This window comes from Malania oleifera, chromosome 1 (assembly GCF_029873635.1).
Source record: "Malania oleifera isolate guangnan ecotype guangnan chromosome 1, ASM2987363v1, whole genome shotgun sequence".
Taxonomy (NCBI): Eukaryota; Viridiplantae; Streptophyta; class Magnoliopsida; order Santalales; family Ximeniaceae; genus Malania; species Malania oleifera.
In genome coordinates, this window is record NC_080417.1 from 77,589,199 (window position 1) to 77,600,675 (window position 11,477).

Genomic DNA, 11,477 nt, shown 5'->3' on the forward strand with positions numbered 1-11,477 from the left:
TGTATTCATATCAAGTTTGTGAATAAGTTGATCTAGGGTGGTCTTGGTTGGATATGTCAAGAAGGTGAGAAGATGCTTGGGTGAAGGACCCGACACCTCTTAGATAGGGTAGATCCTTCTTAGACTAGTCCGCTCCATATACTTAGCATTCGTTCCTTTAATTATGTGAGATGTTTGATCACGACACTCCTCCTCATATATGATGAGTGAACCCATTCCTTTTGAGTGTTCTTGTAGGTATACAAGTTAGGCCGAGTCAAAGGGACCATTATGTAGGTGTCCATTGGTATCCTTGGTGTACTGAGTCACACACATCACACACACCTCGAGAGTTTACCTGTTTATACTTGAACTTATATGACTGCATTAACTCTGAATTGTGCCACTTCATGTGAGTATACTATTCGTAAATGACATATAAACTATGAAACTTGCATGAGTGACGTGCTTTGAAGTTGTGTGTATTGAATATGAATAAGCCTATGTGAATTTCAGTTATGTTCTTTTATGTGAAACTGTATGGTAGTGTTGCATGTGCATTGATTTCATGATCATTGGAGTTTGTACTTTTAGGCACCACGCTAAGATTCATTCACGTCATTTGCTAGAGACTAGCAAAACGTTAGTTGGGTGGTGTGATTACGCGCCAAAACTGCGTAATTGGACATCTTAACCCGGGATTTACGACTTATATTCTTAATTAAACATCCAATTACGTCCAATATTTTAATAAAGTGCCGTATTTTATGTTTTTGAGTTTTATTGCGTAATTTATGAATTTTTGGCAATTTTTTATTGCAGGAAAACTCCCGGGATCCAAAACCGGCACCAGTTTGTAATGTTGCGCATAACTTTTCATCCGAGCCCCGATCAAGAAGATTCAAATTTTTTGAGAAATAGGAAAGAATTATCTACAACTTCCGTGTTTTGAATTTAAAGTGAAAAGGGATGCAAGAGGGTCAAAGCAGGCCGTGTTTCCAGAGAACAAAAATGAGAAAAAAAAAAAGAAAAAAAAATTAATAAGAAAGGGTGATGTGACCTAGCCATGCATGGCCGGGTCGAATCCTCTAAATGAGATGGGTAAGTTGAATATGGGTCTAGGGCAAAAGCCCTCTTCTATTTATTCTTCCTTCCTCCCTCTACATCCCATGTGCTCCCACACACCAATTCTCTTCCCCTCTTATTCTCCTTCTCTTCTTCTTTTCTTCTACTTTCTCTCACTTCCCTATCTCCCTCGCCTTGCCACTGCTTCCCTGTGTTCTTCCATAACCAAACTAGCAGGCCACTCCCTTGCTCCAGTCCAGCCCTCAAATCCTCTGCAGCTACCGCCAATAGCTCCATCTTTAACACTCCACGAGCAGGCCGCGAATTACATAGCCAGCTACGCCACCGTCCCCGACCACACCAGCATCCCTACTCCACGGCCATCCTCTGCCCCAAGCACACACACAGCAAAAGCCAAGGCCTAACGCCAGTTTGTAGTTCTTCCAGCTAAACACCATCACAAACACCACGACCAACTTTAGCCGGTCATGCACCGTCTACAACCTGCTATTCCTTCAAGCGTAGCCCAACCAAACCACACGGCTCTCCCTCTCTCTCTCTTTCATCTTTTCTTCTTTTATTAATAATATTGTTAACTAACTAGTTGAATAGTAATTTAAGTTTTATTGAAGGTTGTTTGGAAAGTTTGAATTTTGAAAATTATTTAAATTGTTTTCTTATTATTGCATTTTAATTATTTATTTGAATTTGCAAGTAGTTTAGCAGTGAATTTTATTCATAGTATTTAATTATTTTAAAGATTAGGTTTTTATTGTCTGTGCAAGTGTTTGATTGAGTTTTCATTCGTGCATATTTTAGTTATATGTTTAAAGTTAAAGTTATCATCTTTAGTTAACGCGTGTTTCGATACTTGCCTTATTAGACATAGGGTTCCCGCTTTTTCGGTTATTGCAAGCATAAGTGGCTAAGTTTGGTAACTCGGGTTGTGGGTCAATGTCGTTTGCTTTCCATGGTTTTTTAGTTCTCCTAAGAATTTATTGATAAACTTTTACTTGGTTGAAATTGAAAATTTAAGGCATCATTGACAAATCGCTGGTTCTTATTTCTTGTTTTGTTGTTGACGTTAGGCACATCAAAACCTTGATTTAATCTAGGATTTTCATCAACTAATTTACATGACATTCAGTTGATGCCTAATGAGAGTTTATATTTTCTTCCGTTTGGATGTGGCAAACTTACTCGGGCTTTAGAAATAAGATTTCATCTTATTAATGCCTTGATTAAATTAACAAGCAGAGGAGTAAGGCCGAGGGAATTAGTAAACGGTGGAAGCAAACAGACATTGAACCCGTAACCCGAGTATTTGGTAAAATTGTTTCAGTTAATACGTTTAGTTTTGGTCATGCTATTAACATTTTTTTTGAAAAATTGATAAAATTTCAATCTCATTTTGATAGTTTACTTAAGCTCCTCTCATTTTGTTTACTGTTTTCAAAAATCATAAAAGACCAAAAAGACTTTTGAACCACATTTCACAGCAACAGAATTTCATTAATATTTCATAAATACTTTGATACTCAGTGGTCCCTGTGGAATACGATCCTGGACTCATCCTTGATGCAACTTGACACTTCTGCACTTGGAAGCATAACTCAGAACGAATCACTACCTGATTGCATGTTAGTCTAGAATGCCTCCTGCATGGCAGATGTAGTTGATGTGTATTGCATACTGGTAGTGCTATAGGTTATTATGTGCCTTGAACTGAATTGTAAATGACTTATTTGAACCCATCCGGTACAGGTTTTATAGGGAAATGTCCACTTCATAGACGACATGTTGCCGAAATTTTGTGAAAATTATTCAAAAAAAAAAAATCATGTACAATGATAATTATGATAAGATGAATGTTAAAATATTTTTGAAAGGATGAGTGAAAGTTAGAAATCATAATAAATGAGGCAATGTAGGCGTAGTTCATTTAAAGAAGCATTCATGACTATATTTTTTGTTCGGTAAGCATAAAGCATTCATTGTTGAGCCTAAATCATTGAAAATATTAAAAACACTAGATTAAGGATTTGAAAATTAGGAAAAGGCATAAGTTGAATATATACATAACTCAGAGGGAGCATCATCTTCATAATTCTTTAAATTAAATTCTTTCATCATCTCCTAACATTCATGTCCATATGCCTAGATGAATAGACGTTCACTACACTGAACTCAATACTATCCACTGTTCTCTGCTATTTATATTTTTAATTTAATGGATAGATTATATATTGTGATTTGTGGATTGTTACTTGATTGCATGTTAGTCTAGAATGCCTCCTCTATGGCGAATGCAGTTGATGTATATTACATCCTAGTAGTGGATATAGGTTCTCATGTGCGTTGAACTAAATTGTAAATGATTTATTTGAACCTATCAGGTATAGGTTTTATAGGAAAATGTCTACTTTATAGACGACATGCTACCGTAATTTCGTTAAAATTTTCCCAAAAAAAAAAAAATCATGTACAATGATAATTATGATAAAATGAATGTTAAAATAGCTTTGAAAGGATGAGTGAAAGTTAGGAATCATAAGAAATGAGATAATGTAGGCGTAGTTCATTTAAAGAAGCATTCATGACTCTATTTTTCGTCTGGTAAGCATAAAGCATTCATTGCCGAGCCTAAATTATTGAAAATATTAAAAACATTTGGCTAAGGATTTGAAAATTATAAAAATGCATAAGTTGAATATATAAATAACTCAGAGAGAGCATCATCTTCATAATTCTTTAAATTAAATGCTCTCATCATCTCCTAACATTCATGTCCATATGCCTAGATGAATAGACATTGACTACACTAAACTCAATACTATCCATTGTTCTCTGCTATTTATATTTTTAATTTAATGGATAGATTATATATTGTGATTTGTAGATTGCTACTTGATTGCATGTTAGTCTAGAATGCTTCTGCATGGCAGATGCAGTTGATGTGTATTATATGATGGTAGTAGATATAGGTTCTTCTGTGCCTAGAATAGAATTGTTAATGACTTATTTGAACCTATCAGGTATAGGTTCTATGAGAAAATGTCCACTTTATAGACGACAAGCTACCGAAATTTTGTTAAAAATTTTTCAAAAAAAAAAAAAAACAATGTACAATGATAATTATGATAAAATGAATGTTAAAATATTTTTGAAATGATGAATAAAAGTTAGGAATCATAAGCAATGAAGCAATGTAGGTGCAATTCATTTAAAGAAGCATTCATGACTATATTTTTCGTCCAGTAAGCATAAAGCATTCATTGCCGAGCCTAAAAGGATTTGAAAATTAGAAAAAAAAGGCATAAGTTGAATATATACATAACTTAGAGGGAGCATCATCTTCATAATTCTTTAAATTAAATGTTCTCATCATCTCCTAACATTCATGTCCCTATGCCTAGATGAACAGACGTTCACTACATTGAGCTCAATACTATCCACTGTTATCTACTATTTATATTTTTAATTTATTTAATAAATTATATATTGTGATTTGTGGATTGCTACTTGATTGCATGTTAGTCTAGAATGCCTCATGTATGGCGGATGCAGTTGATGTGTATTTCATGCTGGTAGTGGATATAGGTTCTCGTGTGCCTTGAACTAAATTGTAAATGACTTATTTGAACCTATTAGGTACAGGTTTTATGGGAATATGTCCACTTTACAGACGACATGCTGTCGAAATTTCATTAAAATTTTCCTAAATAAAATCATGTACAATGATAATTATGATAAAATGAATGTTAAAATATTTTTGAAAGGATGAGTGAAAGTTAGGAATTATAAGAAATGAGGCAATGTAGGCGTAGTTCATTTAAAGAAGCATTCATGACTAAACATGCCTAAAAGACTTTAAACACTATCACAAAAAAAAAAAAAAAGATAAAAATAGTGACATTTTATAATAATAATAATAATAATAATCTAGAAACTAAGATTTTTATTTATCTTCTAATAAAAGCAATAGTGGATGGTGGATTATAACCAATTTATTTTTTTGTTATTATCTTTTGTTGCCAAGAAAATTAATTTAAATCAAACGAGCTATGCAACCAAGAATGATTCATTGAAATTAGAAATCAAATTTCATAACTGCTGGAAGTGCTTTCAAGAATCAAGGTTACTAAGAACAACCATTCCGTATAATTTTTTCAAGTTGTATACAAATTCACAAGATGCAAAACACACTGCAAGTAACTTATCACACTTGTACACCAAGCCAAATGAACATGTTTAAGCCAAGTGTTAAAGGCTAATTTATTGTTTAGTTCCTACAATTACTAGTCAAGAATCATATAGGCTATACAAAATAATACTCACGAGAGATATAAAACTCCCATTGAAACTGAATGGCTACAATGCATTTTACAATAAGGACATTTATGGTTTGGAGAATATGATTTCTCCCCTATACTGTTTGTGTTTTGTGAAATTGAAGGTACTGAAAAATCTAAAGAACAGTCATTATGTGATTTCATTAAATAGTCCCCTTTCTAAACATCTTTAGTCAAAGTAATCTCAGCAACTATATTGAAACTTCAAATGGTATGAAAAATTTAAGGTAGTGCACTGATCAAGGGGCAATGTGCAAACACCCATGGTTCACAATCTTTGAATCTCATATTTACAAGTGAATAGCCAAGCAGCAGGTATAATGTATAAAAAGGTAAGATGCAACCAAGTCAGTACTTTGAGCAAATAATAAAATGAAAAAGAAAAAAAATGAAAAACAACTAATAATAAATTGCAACCCACGTTACTTCTCCCAAAAAATCATCTTGAGTAGTACTATCGTTGTCCTATATCTTCATCTTGAGTTCGGAGACCTCACTAGTTATGGCGAATACAAAATTCTCATTCCATTATGGCTGAGACCCATGCCCTATATCAGCAAGTTGTACATAACAGTGACCAAACTTGTATCATATACATTACAATGATCACTTTTACCATCAACCACATAGCTTAAATGCCCATTGTAAGTACACTAATCCAACTATCAACAAAAATTGTTTTCACTTTTGTATCCTCAGGCCTCTGAGTTTGAAGACCTCACCAGTTATGGTGAATACAATGATCGCTTATTGTCTTGTTGGTTTCCTATTTTGGGTCTTCTTGCACTTTTGTATCCTTAGGCCTCTGACTTGAACTTTGTTTATTAATGAATTCACTCGATTTTATCTTTCAACAAATTAAAAGGTAATTACACATGTAGATACCCCATTTTTACTCGGGGCCAATATAACAAAAGCATTAATATTGTTATTTCTTTATTATTATTATTATTATTATTATTATTATTATTATTATTATTACTTTTAGATATTATTTTATTATCATTATTTTACTATTTCTATTATTATTTTATTTTTGTTTTTATCATTATATTATTTTTATTATGATCATTATCATTATTTTAAATATTATTTTATTTTATTTTATTGGGGTATTAGTATTATTATTATTATTACTTTGCTATCATTATTCTTATTCTTATTTTTATTCATTATTATTATTATTTTATACTACTATTATTATTGTCATCATTGACCTTATTATCACGGTTTTTATTTTGCATTATTATCCTTATTATTATTATTTTTAAATATTACTTTATTATTATCATTATTATTATTATTATCGTACTATTATTATATTATTATTATTTTTAAATCTTGTCATTATTACATTACTACTACTATTATTATTATTATTATTTATTAAGAATTATTATTAGTTACCGTGTTTTATTACTATGAAAGTATAAAAATAAAAAATAAAAAATAAAAAATAAATAAAATCGGGAACTTTAGGTTTTTGAATTTTTTTATAAATAAGAAGGAAAAGAACAATCTTAGGGGCGCACAGCCAAAAGGAAAAAAAAAAAAGGTCCGCTGCTTCTTCCTGGAGGGCTTCCTCTTCTTCTTCCCTTGTCTATAGCCGCCGCCACCCTCTCCCATCACCACTCTCCCACACCGATCTCCCTCACAACCACAGCTTCTCTCAACCAACCTCCCAACAAACGAGCACCGACGAGCCACCATCAGTGCTCCTCTGCAATATCAACTATGGCTCCATACTCTCTGCGTATTCGTCGAGCCCTAACCAGCTAATCCTCTGCCCCATCCGACGAGCCGCCACCAGGCTAGAATCACCTCCTCCATTCGCTGCTCCATCCGCTCTTCCAGCTGCCACGCTGCCACTACTCCTGCTTCATCACCTCCACCTTGGTCTGTTTTTATTTTTATTGTTTCACTTGCAGAGTCTCAGGGTAGTTTTTCCGGAAGGACCCTCACCGGCAAGGGGGTTGCTCAGGCACCGAGGATCGTCGTGGTGGTTACGTTCGTGAGCCCCTTTTCCACCGGCAGCCCACCCACGGTTTCCAGCTCCAGCGACGCTCCGACGAGGAGCTCACACGCACAGCAACACAACACGCACGGCAGCCCCGACATTCACGTTGCTACCAGAAAACAGTGAACTCTATTCACGGCCAATCCCATCAGACCACCACCGACAGACCCTCCTCCGTCGTCAAACCACCATTCGTCTCCGTTTCGTCTCACTCTCTCGTCAGCAAACACCACCATCATTATCCCTATCGCAGCCTCGACTCTCGGCATCTATCTGTCTCCATAGTTATCTTTGCGTGAAATTTTCTTGGTATTAATATATATATTTTTAATGTGATTTATTTGTTTGTTTTGTTATTATGCATATATCTATTTAGATTGGTTATGGTTTATTGTATTGTTTTTATATTCATGTACATATTATGATTTATTCTTTCATATTGTTATGTAATATTATGGTTTAGTATCTAATATTGTATTATCAGCTTTTTTTTTTATGGTATAATGCTTTTATTATTACACTTGTTTCGCATGAACATGTATGTGGCTTATTGTTGAATATTGTATTGTTTTCATGTATATAATTTTTTCTTATGATATAACACTCTTGTTGTTACACTTGTTTGGTATGAACATGTAGATATTGTACTTTTGAATATTGTACTATTATTAGTATCTATTATGTATTCAGTTATGGTTATCATTATCAAGTTAATATTCTGGCGATGTGATATTATATGGTTTTCATTATGATTATATTAATATTGTATATTTTGGATTATCATTATGGTCGTATTGATATTGTATATTTTGGAAATTCACTATTGTCATGTTAATGATGTATATATATTTTAGGGTTTTAATCAGTTTACATTGTTTATGGTATTTTTAGGGTTTCCTTTATTACATGTAATTATTATGGTATTATAGTTATTTATTGTGATATTTTTTTGTCTTAAAATATTTAGTACTAATTATTTTTGGTATCTTAATATATTTAGTATTAATTACTTTCAGTATCTCGATATATTTAGTATAAATTATTTTTTATATTATCTTTAGTGTATTAATATATATAGTATTATGGTATCTGGTTACTTATTTTGACATTCATAATATTTTAGTAGGTATGTGTTGCTTATTACTCTATTATCATATATATTAAAACCTCCCGTATTAGTATTTTCTTATAAAAAATTCAATACAATTTCAAAAATTGGGGGTGTATTTTCTTAATTATTATCCCTATGATTTTAATGCGGGGGTATGAGCCTTTGGGCTTCACGTACCTTTAGCTCTGAGGGAATATGTAAATATTTAAATATTACGTATATTTTTGTATTATTTATTTATTTATTTATTTATTTATTTATTTATTTTTCTTGTGTATTAGTAAATTGACTAGAGGAGCAATTTTAAAGACTTTTTAGATTAACTTAGGGATAATTTTAAATTAATTAGGTATCATTCATAAGAACGGGCGCGTAGGGGGTGCTCGTACCTTCCTCTCGCGTAACCGAACTCCCAACCCCAGTTCTGGTAACGTAGATCCATTCTACCCCTAACGGGGTAGTAATCATGTGTTCTAACCACATTAAAAGGTTAGTGGCGACTCCGACATTCCCTATTTTTCCTTGAAAATTAAAATTGATTTTTATTTCGCCGCCCAGGGCACCCGCGCTTTGAGATGTCGTGATAGCTTGGCGACTCCGCTGGGGACATTAGAGAGTCAAGCCAGTAATTAATTCGAAATTATCCCAAGTTCGAATTTAATAAATCTTTTAATTACTCCTTATTTTCTGAATATTGTAATTTGTAAATAACCTTGATTAATTGTAAATATTTTATTTCCATAATTTACAAACAACCTTAATTAATTAAAAATATTTTGTTTCCTAATTTTTTGAATATTAATTGTTGATATTTTGTTTCCAAATATTCTGAATAAAGCATATTACTTGTAGATATTTGAATAAGCATATTAATTATAGATATTTTGTATACTAATCGTAAATATTTTGTTTCCATATTTTTTTTAAGCATATTAACTAAAAATATTTTGTTTCCAAATTTTTTGAATAAACATATTAATTGCAGATATTGTGTTTCCATACCTTGTGAATGAATATATTGATTGTAGATATCTTATTTCCATATTTTTAATAGCATGTAAATAAATGTGGGGGTAGCGGGATTAGGTTAAAAATTGAATTCACACACTTTCACGCTCATTACCCGAGCTTTACTTGCTAAGATTAGATAGGGGTGTAATAGCATTTGTCCCTTCGTAGCTTAAGCTTAATGGGACCCGCGAACCACCCCGCTCAGTGCAAGTTTTGTCCGGACCCCTATGGAGGAGGATGGAATTTCAAACTAGGGACCTTTTTGTCAATAGGGGTTAAAGCCTACCCACACATATCTGTATATAGTTTTCCTTAACAAAGGTAGAGTCATAAAGAACCCTGTATATACATACCTACCCTGGGTCGAGACATCCTTCTCCCCATACCGTATGTTGTATATATGTTGTGAGATACCTTGTATTATACCATGCATTTTGTATCCATTTTAGACTTACATACTACTTAGCCAGTATTTTAAAAAAGTCGAATAATGAGACCATGACCCATCCTTTCAAAGAATGAATAACTTGGTCCAAGTATTTTAAAATATGGGTTGGCCCAACCCTTTTCAAATAACTCAGGCCCAATTCTTTAAAAACAAACTTGGGCCTGACCTTTTCCTAAGCAAAAACTCGATTCAAGCCTGATTTTCAAAAAGGGTCAAACCCAGATTTCAAAGGTGGGCTTCGGTCCTATTACCTAAAAATTTGGGCCAACATTTTCTAAATAATCCAAGCCCAAGTCTTGATCTCATCATGAAATACATTGAAGCCCATATTTTAAAAATACTCGAGGCCCAAGTGCACACTAAAGTTCACAAGTCCACATTGAAAAAAATCCAATGGGTTGACTACCCTGGGTCAATCGCAACCTCAGGTCATAATATGACCCTTCATAGAATCTAAGGTATATGGACCATCAACAAGAAAAGGAATGGTTAAGGGAAGATTTGAACTGAAATTGAGGCCCATTAATGGTCATCTTAATCTTGAAATCTTTCATTAGTGGGATGTTTTTAGAATTTTGGCAGAGTAGTCATTTAGGTTACATTGCATTCATGCATAATTTCAAACATAGCCATGCACAATAGGCTGCATGCATGCTCATATCTTCATTTGTATGTATGATTGCACTAGTTACATCCATGCATAAACATCTATTGCATCCCATGGTCATGCATTAAATACTCACACATTCATGCATTACATAATCATGCATTCAGTTCTAAAAATGAAGTTTTGGTCCACAGCTCTCTCAAGGAAAGAAGTCATTTGAGTAGCAAAAAGCAGTAATTGAGACCACTACACATCAATACAATACCAAAAGAAAAGCAAGAGAAATGAGCGAACAACTAGAAAATAGGGTCCTGGGCATAGAACAAGGACAAGAAGAATTGATTGAGAAAATGAGCAAAATTCTGGAACTGTTGATGAACAAAGGAAAAGTGGTACAAAATGATCCTGAAACAGATACGGACCCTACTCATCCTCCAGGGTTCACCCCAAATCAAGGACAAACATTAACTCCACCACCTGGCGTCATGGGGGATCCAATGCCAAATATACCTCCATTCATCCCTATTGTTCCAGCACAAGGGTTTCTAGTGGCAGGGACTTCCCCGTTAGTAACTTTCAATATGGAGATAAATAAATCTGAGTCTGAGCGTTGTTGTGATATATTGGAGGAGCGCTTGAAAGCAATTGAAGGGTATAATACATTCGACTCCGTTGACCCTAGTGACCTTTGCCTGGTGCCAAAGGTCACTCTACCGCCAAAATTCAAGATGCCGGATTTCAAAAAATTCGATGGAACCCCTGTCCTTGGACCCATTTGCACCTTTATTGCTAGAAAATGGCTGCACACACCGATGATGAGAGGTTGATGATGCATTGCTTTCAAGATAGCTTGACTGGAGCGGCTATCAGATGGTACATTCAGTAGG